The sequence below is a fragment of the Cherax quadricarinatus genome, chromosome 9 (genome assembly GCF_038502225.1).
Source record: "Cherax quadricarinatus isolate ZL_2023a chromosome 9, ASM3850222v1, whole genome shotgun sequence".
Lineage (NCBI taxonomy): Eukaryota > Metazoa > Arthropoda > Malacostraca > Decapoda > Parastacidae > Cherax > Cherax quadricarinatus.
The window spans coordinates 10,899,984-10,918,877 of NC_091300.1; the positions used below are offsets into that span (position 1 = coordinate 10,899,984).

Below are 18,894 nucleotides of genomic sequence, written 5' to 3' on the forward strand. Positions count from 1 at the left end.
GGCACAAATCTCCTTAATCTTTGAAGAAGGCACCTCATCCATTCCCTATATTAACACCTTTCGCAACATCAGCTTCCATGATTTGTTCTTTCTTTGACAGGATAGAACTGATGGTTGACTTGTTTTTCCCATACACCCTGGCAGGCTCAACAAGTCTCACACCACTCTCATACTTCTGTATTATTTCCTTCTTCACATGTATGGTGTTTCTCACTTTCTTTACCACAGGGGTACTACTAGCAAGTTTCTTTGGGCCCATGGCAGCTTATTTCACAGTCCCACAAGCACAAAACACAACGAAATAATCGTAAAATACGTGAATGAGAGCGCAGGTTAGTGTTCACTCAAGCATAAACAAAGCTAGACTTCTCACGGCGCTTGCACAGGGACGCGGACAAAGCAGGTGGCAGACAGGTCCCGTACCCGGCGGTCCAAAAATAGGGGCGCATTCGATAATAGGGACACGGTTTGTCCAAAAAAATGGTCCTATTTTCGAAACGTTCGATATGTGATACGTTCGATTTTTTAGGTTCCACTGTATTATATTATTGTAACCATGAAACGAGTGGTATTGATCAATAACACTTCACTAGCCAAGGAGTCAAACCCATGATATTTTGGCCTGCCTCATGGTGAGAGAAAACGCATGACGCTTTAGGCCACTAGACCACACAATCCTTAACAATGGTGCATCCAGCCAAGCTAGATGTTGTACCCACCATCGAAGGACATACATAGACATACAGACGAAGACATACAAATACATACGAAGACATACATAGGCACCACTGTGACCACAAGTTAGTTTAATATGTTTATTATGCACCTCATACCCATCCTGTGGGCGGTAGTCAAAAGATTACAGAGGTATGGTTTGTTTGCAATCGTGTCATTACGATTTCTTGAGTCTGGTCACAACCACAAATGCAAGTTTTTACAGACGAATTTCCTGCTAGCATGGCCATGACGAACTCTAACTGAAGTCCCTTCAAAGCCGTCAACACTGACTCACCAAATCATAATGACACGATTAAAAACAAACCATACCATGGGTGGGGTTTGAACCAGCGATCAGAGTCTCAAAACTCCAGATCGTCATGTTAGTCACTGGGCCAGCTAGCTTCAATAAGATTCATCCAACTAGGTATATTTCTACACCATAGGAAGGTTAGCATAGGCCATGCTAGTGGGAGATTCATATGTAAAAACTTGCATTTGTGATCACAGTGGTGCCTATGCTAACCTTCTTATGGTGTAGAAATATACCTAGTTGGATGAATCTTATTGAAGCTAGCTGGCCCAGTGACTAACATGACGATCTGGAGTTTTGAGACTCTCTGACCGTGGGTTCAAACCCCACCCATGGTATGGTTTGTTTGCAATCATGTCATTATGATTTCACAAGTCATGTTGATGGCTTTGAGGGGACTTGAGCTGGAGTTCATCATGGCCATGCTAGCAAGAGATTCGTCTATAAAAACTTGTATTTGTGGTCACAGTGGTGCCTATGCTAACCTTCCTGTGGTGTAGAAATATACCTAGTTGGATGAATCTTATTGAAGCTAGCTGGCCCAGTGGCTAACACGACGGTCAAGAGTTTTGAGACTCTGACCGTGGGTTCAAACCCCACCTGTGGTATGGTTTAGTTATTTGTTGGTTTTGGCTTATACAAATTAGATTCATTTCAACTTAAAACAAAATTTGATAGAATTTAAGCTATGTTTGACAAGTTAGAATCATAAAATTTGGGAAGAATATAAGCCATGCTTGACAGGTCCTTCATCACCATCTCACCCACATCATTATAAAATTTATTTATTTATTTATTATTAATCTGGACATGATACATAGATGTACAAAGAAATACAGTGGTTAAGTGTAACATGCCAAAAGCCCCTTGTATGCAGAGCATTATGGGCAGGCTTAAAATTAACTGAAGATTAACTAAGCAATGATATATTCAGTGGTAAAAATTATAGTAAACAAATAACAATTAACCCTTTGACTGTTTTCGACGTATAAATACGTCTTACGAGCCAATGTTTCTGACGTATATATACTCAATAATTCTAGCAGCTTCAAATCAAGCGGGAGAAAGCTGGTAGGCCCACATGTGAGAGAATGGGTCTGTGTGGTCAGTGTGCACCACATAAAAAAATCCTGCAGCACACATTGCTTAATGAGAAAAAAAAACTGATCGTTTTTTTGGAATAAAACGCCGACTTTGAGGTGTATTTTCATATGGTATTTATCGTTGTATTCGCGTTTTCATGGTCTTAGGTTATAAAATGGAAAACCTGTTACAGAAATAGAGATGATTTTCATTACTTTGACGATGAAAACAACCTTGAAACTGAGCTCAAAGTAGCGGAAATGTTCGATTTTTACCAATGTTCAGGAGTAAATAAATCACACCACATGTCCAATACACGTCAACTGGGAAGTCTAATATTCGTTCACTAGTGCACTGATATTATTTATACCATTTTTACAATAATGCAGTAGTCTGCATAACAGTAAATTTTGTATTTTTTTGTATGAATAAAAAATCAAAATAGAAAGCAATAATAATATAAGAGGGGCCTAGAGATGTGACTAATGAACAGAGCATATGTTATTTTAGTGCCACGAATGTCTACCTTGTTTATTCTGGACCCTATTTTGAAATTGGCATCTCTTTTAGTTTGCGAGAAATTGGCCAAATTGCCAATTTCTGACCACCATATTGGGTAGTCCAAATTAGTAAATGGGAGGTTTCTTGTACTCAGCTGATAGATAAAATGGAGTTCTAAAGAAGTAGCTATGAGTTTGGTCAACTGGAACAATGGAATTGGCTGAAAATAGGGCTCAAAGTCGGCGAAATCGCCGATACGCATATGTCGCCGAGACCGCTAACTTTGCGGGAGCATAATTCCATGAGTTTTCGACCAAATTTCGAACTTTTGGTGTCATTACCATCGGGAAAAGATTCTCTATCATTTCATAAGAAAAAATATTTTTTTTTTTTTCAAAAATTGAGCGACATAGAATGACAGTTTCAGAAAGGGGCCTGAAACAGTCAAAGGGTTAAGCACAAATGAGTATTTCAAAGACAGGTCATATGGTCATTTACTGAGTTGCTGTGCATTCAGTAGAATGGAGTATTTTGTTAGGTAATGTAATTAAAAATAACAAAGTTTGATAGGGTCACAGGTTAAACATTTATGAGATACAATTATTCAGTATTTATTTAGTTGTGAGTGAGTAAGTGATTTTTAAGAAGAGACATGAATTTATAAACAGACAGTGTTTCTTTTATATTCACAGGTAATGAATTCCAGATTTTTGGGCCTTTTATGTGCATTGAGTTTTTGCATAGTGTGAGATGGACACAAGGAGCATCAAAGAGTGATCTGTGCCTTGTGTTATGGTCATGTGTTCTGTTGAGGTTGGTATGGAGACGTTTGAGGGGACGGTTTATATCCGAGTTAAGTGTTCTATGTATGTAGTAGGTGCAATAATAAGTATGGATGTTTTGTATGGTGAGTAGGTTCAGAGTTTTGAATATTGGTGGAGTGTGCTGCCTGTAGTGGGAATTTGTTATCATTCTGACTGCAGCCTTTTGTTGGGTAATTAATGGTCTGAGATGGTTTATTGTTGTTGAGCCCCATGCACAGATTCCATAGGTGAGATAGGGGTAAATAAGTGAGTGATATAGGGGCAGGAGGGCTGACTGTGGAACATAGTACCGTATCTTCGATAGTATGCCTACGATCTTGGAAATTTTGTTGTACATGTGTTTGAAATTTGAGTCTATTATCAAGGTGGATTCCTAAGAATTTTCCCTCTGTGAGCTTTGTGATAGGTGATCCATTTATCATTATGTTAAGAGGGACATCTGTAGCTCTGTTTCCAAACTGAATGAAGTAGGTTTTGTCAATGTTGAGAGTAAGTTTGTTAGTCATCATCCAGGTAGATATTTTCTGTAATTCGGTATTCACAGTATTGGCTAGCATGACTGGGCTACGATGAAGGGTGAGGTAGTGAAGAACCTGTCAAACATTGCTTATATTCTTCCCAAATTTTATCATTCTAACTTGTCAGTCCTGTCTATCCTTCCCAGCTGTCACCCACCAAGGTAGGGTGACCTCAAAAACAAACACTTTCACTATCATTCACACTATCACTATCCCTCCTCCTCCTTTAGAGTGCAGGCACTGTATTTCCCACCTCCACTTGTCAATGCTCAGTAATAACCCACATGGAAACTGAAACTCAGAAGATGAATTTGTCAGTATATTTCAACTGCCCACTGGGTTCCTCTTCAGCAGATACATAAATGTAATTATTATTATAATCAAAACTAAGTAAGCACTAAACCACCAGGGTCATACAGCACAAAAATGTAAGGCATGTAAATATAGGAAGGTTGTGCCTCTTAGCAGCACAGGTGAGTATGGAGCATCAGATCAGCACATGTGAAGTCAGGTAAGGTAGTAAGTGGATGTGGTGTGTCAGGTCTTGAAGATGCATAGAACCAAACTTAAAATTTCCGCAAGTAGTGCCTTGTTACTATGTAATTCCTGATCTCTTGGTCAAATGCTGCTTAAGTTACAGTAAAAATTTCATTGAAATTGGACAAGGATAAAATATAACAAAAATTTTCCTCCTTTCCCCTTCAACTTAGGAATTATGATGTTCATAAAGAAACACTAAACCTTTAAGTGTGAAAGTGCCTGGGGAATACGTGGCAATTAGGTTTGATTCCTCAAAAGTGAGGGGTAGCTTCAGTTCCTTAGATTAAGTGCCCTTCGCCAGCATGAAAACTTTAACTTTAGGAATACTCAGGAAACTAGGATATATAATTTTCTTAAGCCAGAAAAGTGCTGAACCCATAGGGGTCACATAGCAGCTGAAAAATAACAGGCATTCAGGTTCAACCCAAGGAGAGATAGCTCTAGTTACTTGGATCAAGAGCCTTTAACAGATATAAAGGCATCCCTTCCCTTCAAAAGGTGCCAAAGTGTATGTAGCATATTGGTACCAGTTGTATTTTTCTAGTTTCTATTTTAATCAGGGGGGGAAGCACTAAACTCATAGGGTCATAGTGCCTGGGAAATGGGAGGCATTCAGGTTCAATCCAAAGTTAGGATAATTCTAGTTCCTTGGATCAAGAGCCCCTCACTGACATCAAAGCACCTCCCTTGAGGGATATTCTTCTAAATACAGTGGTACCTCGGGATACGAACAGCTCAAAACTCGAACAATTATGTAAGTGTATTTACGTAAGTGCTTATGTAAGTGTATGTTTGGGGGTCTGAAACGGATTAATCTAATTTACATTATTCCTCATGGGAACAAATTCATTCGGTATTGGCATTCAAACAGCCTTCTGGAACGAAATAAATTCATATCCTGAGGTACCACTGTACATCCATTTGCTAATTACTTACTCATCTATGTACCTATAGCATTCATATTACTATCATTATAACAGGAAGTAATCAAGAACTCTTCATCAACATAATGGGTTGGTAAAACTGGTTCAGGCACTAATAAAGCACTTCCATAGAAAGAAAGGAAAGGAGGTGGAGGAGTAAGGGAGAAGTCACAGTTGAGGAGGAGGAGGAGGAGGAAGAGGAAGAGATGATGATTTTTCTTTTTCTTACAATCATGATTTAAAAGCAATAAACCTGTAGGGGTCATGCAGCACCTGGAGAATGAGAGGTAACAAGGTATGATCAGAAGAAAAAGAGGTTAGCTAAAGTTCGTTGAATCAAGAATCAGAATCTATTAAAAAATCATACCAGTAAGTGTGCCTGCAGTACAGATATAGGCCATTAAGCACCAACTTTATGCCTCTGAGTGTGTAAGGTATTTCCATCATCACCACCACCAAATTCAGGGTTCAAGAGATTTTGGGAAGGGATTAATGTTATATTTGTGAAAAACTTTAAACCCATAAGGCTCATACAAAGCTGCAAGGCAGAGGTAAAGAAGACTGTGTGGAAGGGAAGAGTCAATGTTAAGGAAAAGGCAGTACTAAATATTTTCACTATTATTATTATTGCAGTTCTGGAGGAAGTGGTAGATCCATAGGGATCCTACAGAGCCTGGGGAAATGGGAGGCAATCAGGTCTGATCCAATTAGAGAGGCCAAATCTAATTCCTCTCCAGCATCAAGGAACCTTCCTTGTGGAATGAGGTAAGGACATCAGCTGAAAGATTGGGGTTACAGATGATAAGGCAAATCAGTATCAGTTAACAAATCAGAGCATTTGAAGCAAAGGTGGGACCTTCAGAGATGGGCACGCAAGCAAGCTGTTAAGAGTGCTCGACAAAACCTCTACAATGAAGTCTGTGTGTTCCCTGAACAAAAGGACAATCAATCAAGAAATGCTAGACTGGAGACCTGACAATCCTTACAAGGGCAAAGTAGGGGAGCAAGTGTTAGTAGGGCATATAACTAGATAAATGAGTAAAAGTGGTTGGGGGTCATGGGTTTAATCCAAGGAAGAGGATAGCCCTATTTCTTTGAGTGAAAAATGCTTCACTAGAATGAAGGTACTGCTCTTAACCCTTTCAAGGTCGGCAGGGCCTCTCCTAAACTTGTTCTCAGGGTCGGAAATTTTTCGAAAAAAAAAAAAAAAAAAATTATTTTTTCTTATGAAATAATAGAGAATCTTTTCCCGATCATAATGACACCAAAAGTATGAAATTTGATGGAAAACTTATGGAGTTATGCTCTTGTGAAGTTAGCAGTCTCGACAATGCTTACGTATCGGCAATTTCGCCCACTTTGAGCCCTATTTTCAGCTAATTCCAATGTACCAGTCGACAGAAATCATACCTATTTCGCTAGAACTCCATTTTTTCTATCGAATGAGTACAAGAAACCACCCATTTACTGATTTCCACTATCCAATAATGTGGTCAGAAATTGGCAATTTTGCCAAATTCACACAAATTTAAAAAAATGCCAGTTTCCAAATAGAGTCCAGAATAAACAAGACAGACATTTCTGGCACTAAAATAACATTTCCTCTGTTCGTTATTCATGTCCCCAGGCCTCTGTTACATTTCTTTTGCTCTCCACTTTGAATTTTTATTCTCACAAAAAATAGAAGATTTATGTTATGTAGACTACTGCATTCGTGTAGAAATGGCATAGAAATGCTATAAATAGTATCAGGGCACTTGTGAACGAATATTACACTCGCCAGTTGATGTGTATTGGACGTGTGGCATGATTTGTTTACCTTTGAACTTTGGCAAAAATTGAACATTGCTGCTACTTTGAGCTCATTTTCAAAGTACTTTTCATTGTGAAACCAATCAAAATCATCTCAATTTCCATAATATGTCTTCCATTCTATAAAATGAGACCAGGAAAACTAGAATACAACCATAAATACCATGCGAAAATACACTGCAAAGTCGCTGTTTTAAACCAAAAACACGGTCGGAGTTTTTTTCTCATTATGCACTGTGTGCTGCATGATTTTTTTTATACCACGCACACTGACCACATAGACCCATTCTTTCATATGTAGGCCTACCAGCTTTCTCTCGCTAGATTTGAAGGTGCTAGAATTTATGCGTACTAGTACGACACCAACCCTGAAAGGGTTAAGAGAGAGAAATAGCTTAAATGGAATATTTGGTAAAAAAAAAAAAAAAAAAAGGTCACTGAGGTAGGGGTATCTAAGGTGAGTAACTAATATGTGTTGTGTACTGGAGGTAGCTATAGCTAATGATGGTGTTGTACATTATATCCAAGTCAAAAAGTGACGAGTGCACAGGATAGGTGAATGCCTCTAAATATGAGGTTTCACATTCAAGAAGGAAGAGAAGAGCTCACTCGAGCAGAGCAAAGTACAGTGGACCCCCGCATAACGATATTAATCCGTTCATGAGAGCTCATTGTTATGCGAATGAATTTTCCCCATAAGAAATAATGGAAATCAAATTAATCCGTGCAAGACACCCAAAAGTATGAAAAAAAAAATTTTACCACATGAAATATACATTTTCCTACACACAAAGAGAAGGATACATGCACAATAGTAGAGTAGTACATGCACAGTATATATTGTGCATGTACTACTCTACTAAATGAAGAATAAATGACACTTACCTTTATTGAAGATGCAGCAATGACTGATGAGACACTGTGTCCTGGGAGTGCCTTTTCCTCCTGAGTACTGTAGGTCCTGTTTGGCATTTTCTTCCAGAACAGGCCTTATCACACTGTGTATGCCACTACGATTCTTAAATCTCTCAAACCAACCTTTGCTGGCTTTAAATTCACCAATATGAGCACTAGTTCCAGGCATTTTTCCCTGTTCACCTAGGTGTTAGTCGACTGGTGTGGGTTGCATCCTGGGAGACAAGATTAAGGACCCCAATGGAAATAAGTTAGAGTCCTGGATGATGCACTGACTTTCTTGGGTTATCCTGGGTGGCTAACCCTCTGGGGTTAATTGTTTCTCGGTAATTGTTTCACGTTAAGCCACACCAACACCACTCTCTCCACATCTTCGAGTAATACAGCTGACGGTGGTGCAGCAACAACAACAGCTGTGGTGCAGCTGACCATGGTGCAGCAGCAGCTGGGTGCAGCAACAGCTGACCATGGTGCAGCTGCAGCTGTGGTGCAGCAGCAGCTGTGGTGCAGCAACAGCTGACTGGTCCAATTTATCAGCTGACCGTGGTAAAGCAGCAGCAGCTGACTGTGGTACAATAGTATTTATCACCCTTTTTACCACAGGGTTGGCACTAGAAGCTTTCTTTGGGCCCATGGTGGCTTATTTAGCAGTTACAAGCACTATAAATAATGGAATAATACAAAATGTATCGAATGTATGCATGCAACCGGCCACCCTGGCTTGTAAACAATGACGGCAAGGCAGGCGCTCAGGCTAGACGGACAGGTACTGGACGAGTCATGTTCAGAAACAGCTGATGGTGCAACAGCAGCTGACCGTGGTGCAACAGCAGCTGACCGTGGTGCAACAGCAGCTGACCGTGGTGCAGCAGTGGCTGACTGATCCATCAACAGCTGACTGGTCCAGCAACAGCTGATCGAGGTGCAACAGCAGCTGACTGATCCAGCAACAGCTGACTGGTCAAGCAACAGCTGACCGTGGTGCAGCAGCAGCTGACTGTGGTATGATAGTATTTCTCGCCCTTTTTACCACTGGGTTAGCACTAGAGGCTTTCTTGGGGCCCATGGTCACTTATTTTGCAGATGAAATCACCAAAAACGCTGTAATAATACGAAATGTTCCGATTGTATGCTTGGTTGTTACCGCGGAGGCTGGCTTGTAAACAATGCCACCGGCGGAACATGTGAAGCTGGCTCAGGCCGTACATTAGAAGCGTCTCGGACGAATAGCGTTGAGCGAGTTTTTTAGCGGTATGCGAGGCAAAATTTTAGTGATAAAATGTATCGGCATGCGGATTTAACGTTATGTGATGCCAACGGTATGCGAGGGTCCACTGTACTGGTTATGGGCGATTTCAACCACAGGGAGATCAATTGAGAAAACCTGGAGCCACACAGGGGTCCCGAAACATGGAGAGCCAAGATGATGGATGTGGTACCAGAAAACCTCATGCATCAACATGTTAAGGACACTACCAGAGAGAAAGAGAGGAGGATAAACAAGCAAGACTGGACCTTGTGTTCACCCTGAGCAGCTCAGACATTGAGGACATCACATATTAGAGGCCCCTAGGAGCTAGTGATCACGTGGTTCTGTGCTATGAATACATAGTACAGTGGACCCTTAACCAGCGATGGCATCGATTAACTATAAATCTGACTAGCGATACATTTAAACACAAAAATTTTGCCTCAACTAGCGCTTAAAAACCCGACCAGCACTATTCGTTCCGTACCATACGCGTCCACTTTGGCCTGAGCGCGCCTCACTTGTCCCTTGGGTGTCAGTGTTTACAAGCCAGCCAGGCACCGCAGTCGCTTCCAAACATACAACAACTGGAACATTTCATATTATCACAGCCTTTGTAGTGATTGCACCTGCAAAATAAGTCACCAAGGGCCCCAAGAAAGCTTCTAGTGCTAACCCTACAGCAAAAAGGGTGAGAATTACTATGGAGATGAAGAAAGAGATCATTGCTAAGCATGAAAGTGGAGTGCATGTCTCTAAGCTGGTCAGGTTGTATAATAAACCCCAATCAACCATCGCTACTATTGTGGGTAAGAAAACGGCAATCAAGGAAGCTGTTCTTGCCAAAGGTGCAGCTGCTGCTGCACCACAGTTAGCTGTTGTTGCTGCACCACCATCAGCTGTATTACTCGAAGATGTGGAGAGAGTGTTGTTGGTGTGGCTTAACGTGAAACAATTACTGAGAAACGATTAACCCCGGAGGGTTAGCCACCCAGGATAACCTAAGAAAGTCAGTGCGTCATCGAGGACTGTAACTTATTTCCATTGGGGTCCTTAATCTTGTCCCCCAGGATGCGACCCACAACAGTTGACTAACACCCAGGTGAACAGGAAAAAATGCCTGGAACTAGTGCTCATATTGGTGAGGTTAGTGGGGAGGATGTGGAAGAGTTGGTGGAGGAGGACAATGAAGAACAAACCACTGATGAGCTGCTAGATCATCTTCAACAGTAAGAGGCCACACCTGAGGAAACTGCTTTGGAGGGGAGAGAGAAATTGAAGAAGTTGCCTACTTCAAAGATTAAGGAAATGTGTGCAATGTGGCTTAACCCTTTGAGGGTCGACAGGCCCTCTCCGAAACTCGTTCACAGGGTCGGCCAAATTTAAAAAAAAAAAAAAATTATTTTCTCTTATGAAAAGATAGAGAATCTTTTCCCGATCATAAAGACACCAAAAGTTTGAAATTTGATAGAAAACTTACGGAATTATGCTCTCGCAAAGTTAGCGGTCTCGGCGATGTTTACGCATCGGCGATTTTGCCCACTTTGAGCCCCATTTTCGGCCAATTTCACTGTACTAGTCGACAAAAAACATGAATATTTCGCTAGAACTCCATTTTTTCTATCGAATGGGTGCAAGAAACCACTCATTTATGAAATTCAACTATCCAGTACAGTGGTCAGAATTTAGCAATTTTGCCAATTTCACACAAATTTCAAAAGATGCCAATTTCCGAATAGGGTCCAGAATAAACAAGAAAGACATTCCTGGCACTAAAATGACATTTCCTCTAGTCATTAGTCACGTCTCAAGGCCCCTCTTATATTCTTTTGCTTTCCACTTTGAATTTTTATTTTCACAAAAAATATAAGATTTACTGTTATGCAGACTACTGCATTAGTGTAAAAAATGGTATAAATATTATTGGTGCACTTGTGAAAGAATATTAGACTCACCAGTTGACGTGTATTGCACGCTTGGCACGATTTGTTTACTTTTGAAGTTTGGTAAAAATCGAACATTTCTGCTACTTTGAGCTCAATTTCAAGGCACCTTTCATTGTAAAACCAGTCAAAATCATCTCAATTTCTGTAATATGTCTTCCATTCTATAAAATGAGACCAAGAAAACTAGAATACAACAATAAATACCATACGAAAATACACTGCAAAGTCGCTGATTTATTAAAAAAAAATGGTCAAAGTTTTTTTTTTCTCATTATGCACTGTGTGCTGCAGGATTTTTTTTAGACTGTGCACACTGACCACATAGACCCATTCCTTCATATGAAGGCCTACCAGCTTTCTCCCACTAGATTTGAGGCCGCTAGAATTTATGAGTACTAGTACGTCAAAAACCCCTATGCGTAAGACGTACTAGTACGACGAAAACCCTCAAAGGGTTAAAGTGCAAACCTTTTTTGATGAAAATCACCCTCACACAGCTATTGCAAGCCATGCTGGTGACACTGACAATGTTGTGAAACACTTTAGGATAAAGGAACGAGAGGTACAGGCCTCTATGGACAGATATGTTGTGCGACAGAAGTCCAGTGATTCTGAAGCTGGTCCTAGTGGCATTAAAAGAACAAGGGAAGAAACCCCAGAAAAAGACTTGCTGCCTCAAGTGCTAATGGAAGGGGATTCCCCTTCTAAACACTAACAAGATCAATGGTCTCCCCTCCTCCCATCCCATCAATCATCACCAGATCTTCAATAAAGGTAAGTGTCATGTAACTGTGCATGTCTTCTTCAGTTTGTGTGTATTAAAATTAATATTTCATGTGGTAAAAATTTTTTTTTTCAATACTTTGGGGTGTCTTGCATGGATTAATTTAATTTCCATTATTTCTTATGGGGAAAATTAATTTGACTAACGACAGTGTAAGTGGAGAGGATAATAGGAGTTGAATAGGAAAAGCCTGACTATAAAAGGAGGGACTACATAGGTTTTAGGAACTTCCTGCAAAAGGTTCAGTGGGACAGAGAACTGGTAGGAAAGTCGGTAAACGAAATGATGGAATACGTAATAACAAAATGCAAGGAGGCAGAGTTAAGGTTTGCTCCCAAGGGCAACAGAAATAATGGGAAGACCAGAATGAGCCCCTGGTTTACCCGATGGTGTAAGGAGGCAAAAACTAAGTGCACTAGAGAATGGAAAAAGTACAGAATGCAAAAAACACAGGAAAATAAGATCAGTCGAAGAGCCAGGAACGAGTATGCACAGGTAAGGAGGTCCAGCGACAGTATGAAAATAACATAGCATCAAAAGTCAAGTCTGACCCGAAACTGCTGTATAGCCACATTAGGAGGAAGACAACAGTCAAAGATCAGGCGATCAGGCTGAGGAAAGAAGGTGGGGAACTCACAAGAAACGATCACGAGGTATGTGAGGAGCTCAACAAGAGATTTAAGGAAGTATTTAGGAAGAGCTCTGAGAAGACAACACAGAGGGGAACACCAACAGGGAATATACCAACAGCTGCTGGATGACATACAAACAACAGAGGAGGAGATGAAGAAGCTGCTAAGTGACCATGATATCTCAAAGGAGAGGGGTCCGGACATCTCCCTGTGGGTCCTTAGAGAAGGAGCAGAGATGCTGTGCGTGCCACTAACAACAATCTTCAACACATCCCTTCAAACTGGGCAACTATCTGAGGTATGGAAGACGGCAAATGTAATCCCCATTTTGAAGAAAGGAGAAAGAAATGAGGCACTAAACTACAGACCAGTGTCTCTGATGTGTATAGTATGCAGAGTCATAGAGAAGATTATCAGGAGGAGAATGGTGGAGCACCTGGAACGGAACAAGATTATAAATGACAACCAGCACGGATTCATGGAAGGCAAATCCTGTGTCACAAACCTTCTGGAGTTTTATGACAAGGTAACAGAAGACAGACATGAGAGAGAGAGTGGTGAGTTGACTGCATTTTCCTGGACTGCAGGAAGGCCTTTGACACCGTTCCTCACAAGAGATTAGTGCAGAAGCTAGAGGATCAGTCACGTATAACAGGAAGGACACTACAAAGGATCAGAGAATACCTGACAAGGAGACAACAACGAGTCATGGTACGTAATGAGGTATCACAGTGGGCACCTGTGACAAGCGGGGTCCCACAGGGGTCAGTCCTAGGACCAGTGCTATTTTTGATATATGTGAATGACATGATGGAAGGGATAGACTCTGAAATGTCCATGTTCGCATATGATGTGAAGTTAATGAGAAGGATTAAATCGGATGAGGATCAGGCAGGACTACAGAGAGACCTGGACAGGCTGGACACGTGGTCCAGCAACTGGCTTCTCGAATTCAACCCTGCCAAATGCAAAGTCATGAAGGTTGGGGAAAGGCAAAGAAGACTGCATACAGAGTATAGGCTAAGTGGACAATGACTGCAAACCTCACTCTAGGAGAAAGATCTTGGGGTGACCATAGCACCGAGCACATCTCCAGAGGCACATATCAACCAGATAACTGCTGCAGCATATGGGTGCCTGGCAAACCTGAGAATAGCGTTCTGATACCTTAGTAAGGAATCATTCAAGACACTGTACACTCTGTGCGTCAGACCCATACTGGAGTATGCAGCACCAGTTTGGAACCCACACCTGGTCAAGCACGTCAAGAAATTAGAGAAAGTACAAAGGTTTGCAACAAGGCTAGTTCCGGAGCTCAGGGGAAAGTCCTACGAAGAAAGGTTGAGGGAAATCAGACTGACGACACTGGAGGACAGGAGGGTCAGGGGAGACATGGAATTTACCTGGAGAGAGTTCCGGGGGTCAACACCCCCGTGGCCCGGTCTGTGACCAGGCCTCCTGGTGGATCAGAGCCTGATCAACCAGGCTGTTACTGCTGGCTGCACGCAAACCAACGTACGAGCCACAGCCCGGCTGGTCAGGAACCGACTTTAGGTGCTTGTCCAGTGCCAGCTTGAAGACTGCCAGGGGTCTGTTGGTAATCCCCCTTATGTATGCTGGGAGGCAGTTGAACAGTCTCGGGCCCCTGACACTTATTGTATGGTCTCTTAACGTGCTAGTGACACCCCTGCTTTTCATTGGGGGGATGTTGCATCATCTGCCAAGTCTTTTGCTTTCGTAGTGAGTGATTTTCGTGTGCAAGTTCAGTACTAGTCCCTCTAGGATTTTCCAGGTGTATATAATCATGTATCTCTCCCGCCTGCGTTCCAGGGAATACAGGTTTAGGAACCTCAAGCGCTCCCAGTAATTGAGGTGTTTTATCTCCGTTATGCGTGCCGTGAAGGTTCTCTGTACATTTTCTAGGTCAGCAATTTCACCTGCCTTGAAAGGTGCTGTTAGTGTGCAGCAATATTCCAGCCTAGATAGAACAAGTGACCTGAAGAGTGTCATCATGGGCTTGGCCTCCCTAGTTTTGAAGGTTCTCATTATCCATCCTGTCATTTTTCTAGCAGATGCGATTGATACAATGTTATGGTCCTTGAAGGTGAGATCCTCCGACATGATCACTCCCAGGTCTTTGACGTTGGTGTTTCGCTCTATTTTGTGGTCAGAATTTGTTTTGTACTCTGATGAAGATTTAATTTCCTCGTGTTTACCATATCTGAGTAATTGAAATTTCTCATCGTTGAACTTCATATTGTTTTCTGCAGCCCACTGAAAGATTTGGTTGATGTCCGCCTGGAGCCTTGCAATGAAAGACACTGTCATGCAGATTCGGGTGTCATCTGCAAAGGAAGACACGGTGCTGTGGCTGACATCCTTGTCTATGTCGGATATGAGGATGAGGAACAAGATGGGAGCGAGTACTGTGCCTTGTGGAACAGAGCTTTTCACCGTAGCTGCCTCGGACTTTACTCTGTTGACGACTACTCTCTGTGTTCTGTTAGTGAGGAAATTATAGATCCATCGACCGGCTTTTCCTGTTATTCCTTTAGCACGCATTTTGTGCGCTATTACGCCATGGTCACACTTGTCGAAGGCTTTTGCAAAGTCTGTATATATTACATCTGCATTCTTTTTGTCTTCTAGTGCATCTAGGACCTTGTCATAGTGATCCAATAGTTGAGACAGACAGGAGTGACCTGTTCTAAACCCATGTTGCCCTGGGTTGTGTAACTGATGGGTTTCTAGATGGGTGGTGATCTTGCTTCTTAGGACCCTTTCAAAGATTTTTATGATATGGGATGTTAATGCTATCGGTCTGTAGTTCTTTGCTGTTGCTTTACTGCCCCCTTTGTGGAGTGGGGCTATGTCTGTTGTTTTTAGTAACTGTGGGACAACCCCCGTGTCCATGCTCCCTCTCCATAGGATGGAAAAGGCTCGTGATAGGGGCTTCTTGCAGTTCTTGATGAACACGGAGTTCCATGAGTCTGGCCCTGGGGCAGAGTGCATGGGCATGTCATTTATCACCTGTTCGAAGTCATTTGGCGTCAGGATAACATCGGATAGGCTTGTGTTAACCAAATTCTGTGGCTCTCTCATAAAAAATTTATTTTGATCTTCGACTCTCAGTCTGGTTAGTTGCTTGCTAAAAACTGAGTCATATTGGGACTTGAGTAGCTCACTCATTTCCTTGCTGTCATCTGTGTAGGACCCATCTTGTTTAAGTAGGGGCCCAATACTGGACGTTGTTCTCGACTTTGATTTGGCATAGGAGAAGAAATACTTTGGGTTTCTTTCGATTTCATTTATGGCTTTTAGTTCTTCCCGCGATTCCTGACTCCTATAAGATTCCTTTAGCTTAAGTTCGATGCTTGCTATTTCTCTGACCAGTGTCTCCCTACGCATTTCAGGTATATTGACCTCTTTTAGCCGCTCTGTTATTCTTTTCCGTCGCCTGTAAAGGGAGCGCCTGTCTCTTTCTATTTTACATCTACTCCTCCTTTTTCTTAGAGGAATAAGCCTTGTGCATACATCGAGTGCCACCAAGTTAATCTGTTCTAGGCATAAGTTGGGGTCTGTGTTGCTTAGTATATCTTCCCAGCTTATATCAGTTAGGACTTGGTTTACTTGGTCCCACTTTATGTTTTTGTTATTGAAGTTGAATTTGGTGAATGCTCCCTTGTGACTAATCTCATTATGTCGGTCTGGGGCTCCACGCATACATGTCTGAACCTCAATTATATTGTGATCTGAGTATATTGTTTTTGATATGGTGACATTTCTAATCAGATCATCACTGTTAGTGAAGATGAGATCTAGTGTATTCTCCAGTCTAGTAGGCTCTATTATTTGCTGGTTTAAATTGAATTTTGTGCAGAGATTTAAAAGCTCGTGTGAGTGTGAGTTTTCATCAGAGCTGCCTCCTGGTGTTACTACTGCAACAATATTATTTGCTATATTCTTCCATTTTAGATGCCTTAAGTTGAAATCCCCCAGGAGCAAGATGTTGGGTGCAGGAGCTGGAAGATTTTCCAGACAGTGGTCAATTTTTAACAGCTGTTCCTGGAATTGCTGGGATGTTGCATCCGGAGGCTTGTAGACTACCACAATGACTAGGTTTTGGTTCTCGACCTTTACTGCTAAAACTTCCACTACATCATTTGAGGCATTAAGAAGTTCTGTGCAAACAAGTGACTCTGCAATGTACAGGCCAACCCCCCCCCCCCTTTTGCCTGTTCACTCTGTCACATCTGTATAGGTTGTAACCTGGGATCCATATTTCGTTGTCCAAGTGATCCTTTATGTGGGTCTCAGTGAAAGCCGCGAACATTGCCTTTGCCTCTGCAAGCAGTCCAAAGATGAAAGGTATTTTGTTGTTTGTTGCTGGCTTTAGACCCTGTATATTTGCAAAGAAGAATGTCATCGGACTGGTGGTATTGTTGGTACTGGGCGGGATTTTTTTTCCGCCATTAGTATCTGTATCTGTTGGTTTGGAGTGGAGGCCATCGACTGTGGTTCCACTCCAGGAATGACTGGATTTGGTGTACAATTTCTGCCATTTCCTGCCAGTTTTTTTTCCTTCCTTGCACTAAAAAACCTCTCCCTCTTGAGTGGCTGTGGCTACCCAGGTTTTCCCATGGCCTGGATGTTTTGTATCTTTTTGTCCCCTTTAGATGGTGTGCCTGGCAATTTAAGTTATAGCACAGTCTTTCCTGTACTGAAGAGACACACATTTCAGGGTGAAAAAGCTTACAGGAAGGGAGTTTGCATTTTCCTGTTGTCATCTGGGCACGGCATTTTCTAGGGTGGTCATAGTTGCACGTCCCGTCTGTTTTTCCAGATTTCCCATGTCCACAGATACCAAGTGCATAGTATGTGCACAGGCTTGGTTTCCATTTGCCTTGGGTTTCTGTGACTGTAATCCCTGTTGGTGCATGTTTCCTTGTCTTATTCCTATCCTCCCTAGCACCAACAATGGAGCTCCCACCAGTTGTTTTTGGTAATATATCCTCACTATTGCTAGTGGAGTCCTCTTGTTTGCTATTTCCTGTGGTATTTCTAGTTTGCAATATTGGTTTTATCTTATCTTTGACTACACTTGTTTCCCCACTACTCCCCACTCCTGTCCCCTATGAGGTCATTTATATGTATTCCTTCCTGCGTATAATTCCCGACTACCTGGACAAAATCTCCAGCTTCACCATTACTGTCTCCCAGGACAGCACCTCCAGCTTCACCATTACTGTCTCCCAGGACAGCACTATTCACCATTACTGTCTCCCAGGACAGCACCTCCAGCTTCACCATTACTGTCTCCCAGGACAGCACTATCAGCCCCACATTTACTGACTACCAGGACATCACCTCCAGCCTTACAGTTTCTGACTACATGGCCAGTATCAAGGTCAGTACCATTCAGCCCAGACTTTTTATGTTCCCATCTGTTGTAGAAAGCTCCCAGGTTTTCTATGAAAGCAGCTTTGATGTTATCCTCTTTTAATACCCTTGTGATTTTAGTCCACAGATTTATCTCATTTGGGTATACCCAAAAACAGAGCTTCATAATGATTTGAATGGTTGATTTACTGTAATTCTACTAGCAACCTCTTGAATACTCTATTAATAACCTCCTTAAATGAAGCTCTAGCTATCTGTATTTCTATTTCTAACTGTACTTGTATATTGGACAGCTTACCGGAGTACGCTCCTGATTTATATTTATTGTTTGTGTTTGATAAGGGCGCTTACAACCCCATCCGTTTACAGTCTGCTTTATTGTCCAACGAAACCGTTTGAAACCAGTCAAGGGTTCGGACCAGTCAAGAGTTCGGACCAATCGAGGGTTCGGATCAGTCGAGGGTTCGGAACCAGTCTGATCTGATCAGTGGGTCACTTATTTAAAACATACTGGTCGGTGATTTGGGCTAACACATGAAGGATCTACTGGAAATTATCTACCCGAGTAATATGTGATTTGATTGATACAAAAGTATAACTTGCGTGTTGAAGAACCAGTGATTGCTGGCAGCTCCTACAGTGACGAACGGCCGAGCCTCAACCCTTGTTTATCAATCACTGTATCTAGCTTTTCTAGGTTTTTTTTCGTCTCCACCACAATAAATGCTATATTATCA

At 41.8% G+C, this 18,894-nt stretch overlaps 1 protein-coding gene and 1 long non-coding RNA gene across 2 annotated transcripts in view; one reads left to right on the forward strand and one right to left on the reverse strand.

The window, feature by feature from the left end:
- Nucleotides 1-6,510, forward strand: part of LOC138852461 (uncharacterized) — a 40,726-nt gene extending 34,216 nt beyond the window's left edge. The window contains exon 2 of the long non-coding RNA XR_011391764.1: nucleotides 6,053-6,510. This is a non-coding gene — a long non-coding RNA (uncharacterized lncRNA). The remainder of the gene's footprint in view (nucleotides 1-6,052) is intronic.
- Ppt2 (palmitoyl-protein thioesterase 2) overlaps nucleotides 1-18,894 on the reverse strand; it is a 529,716-nt gene that overhangs the window by 497,226 nt on the left and 13,596 nt on the right. The window lies entirely within an intron of this gene.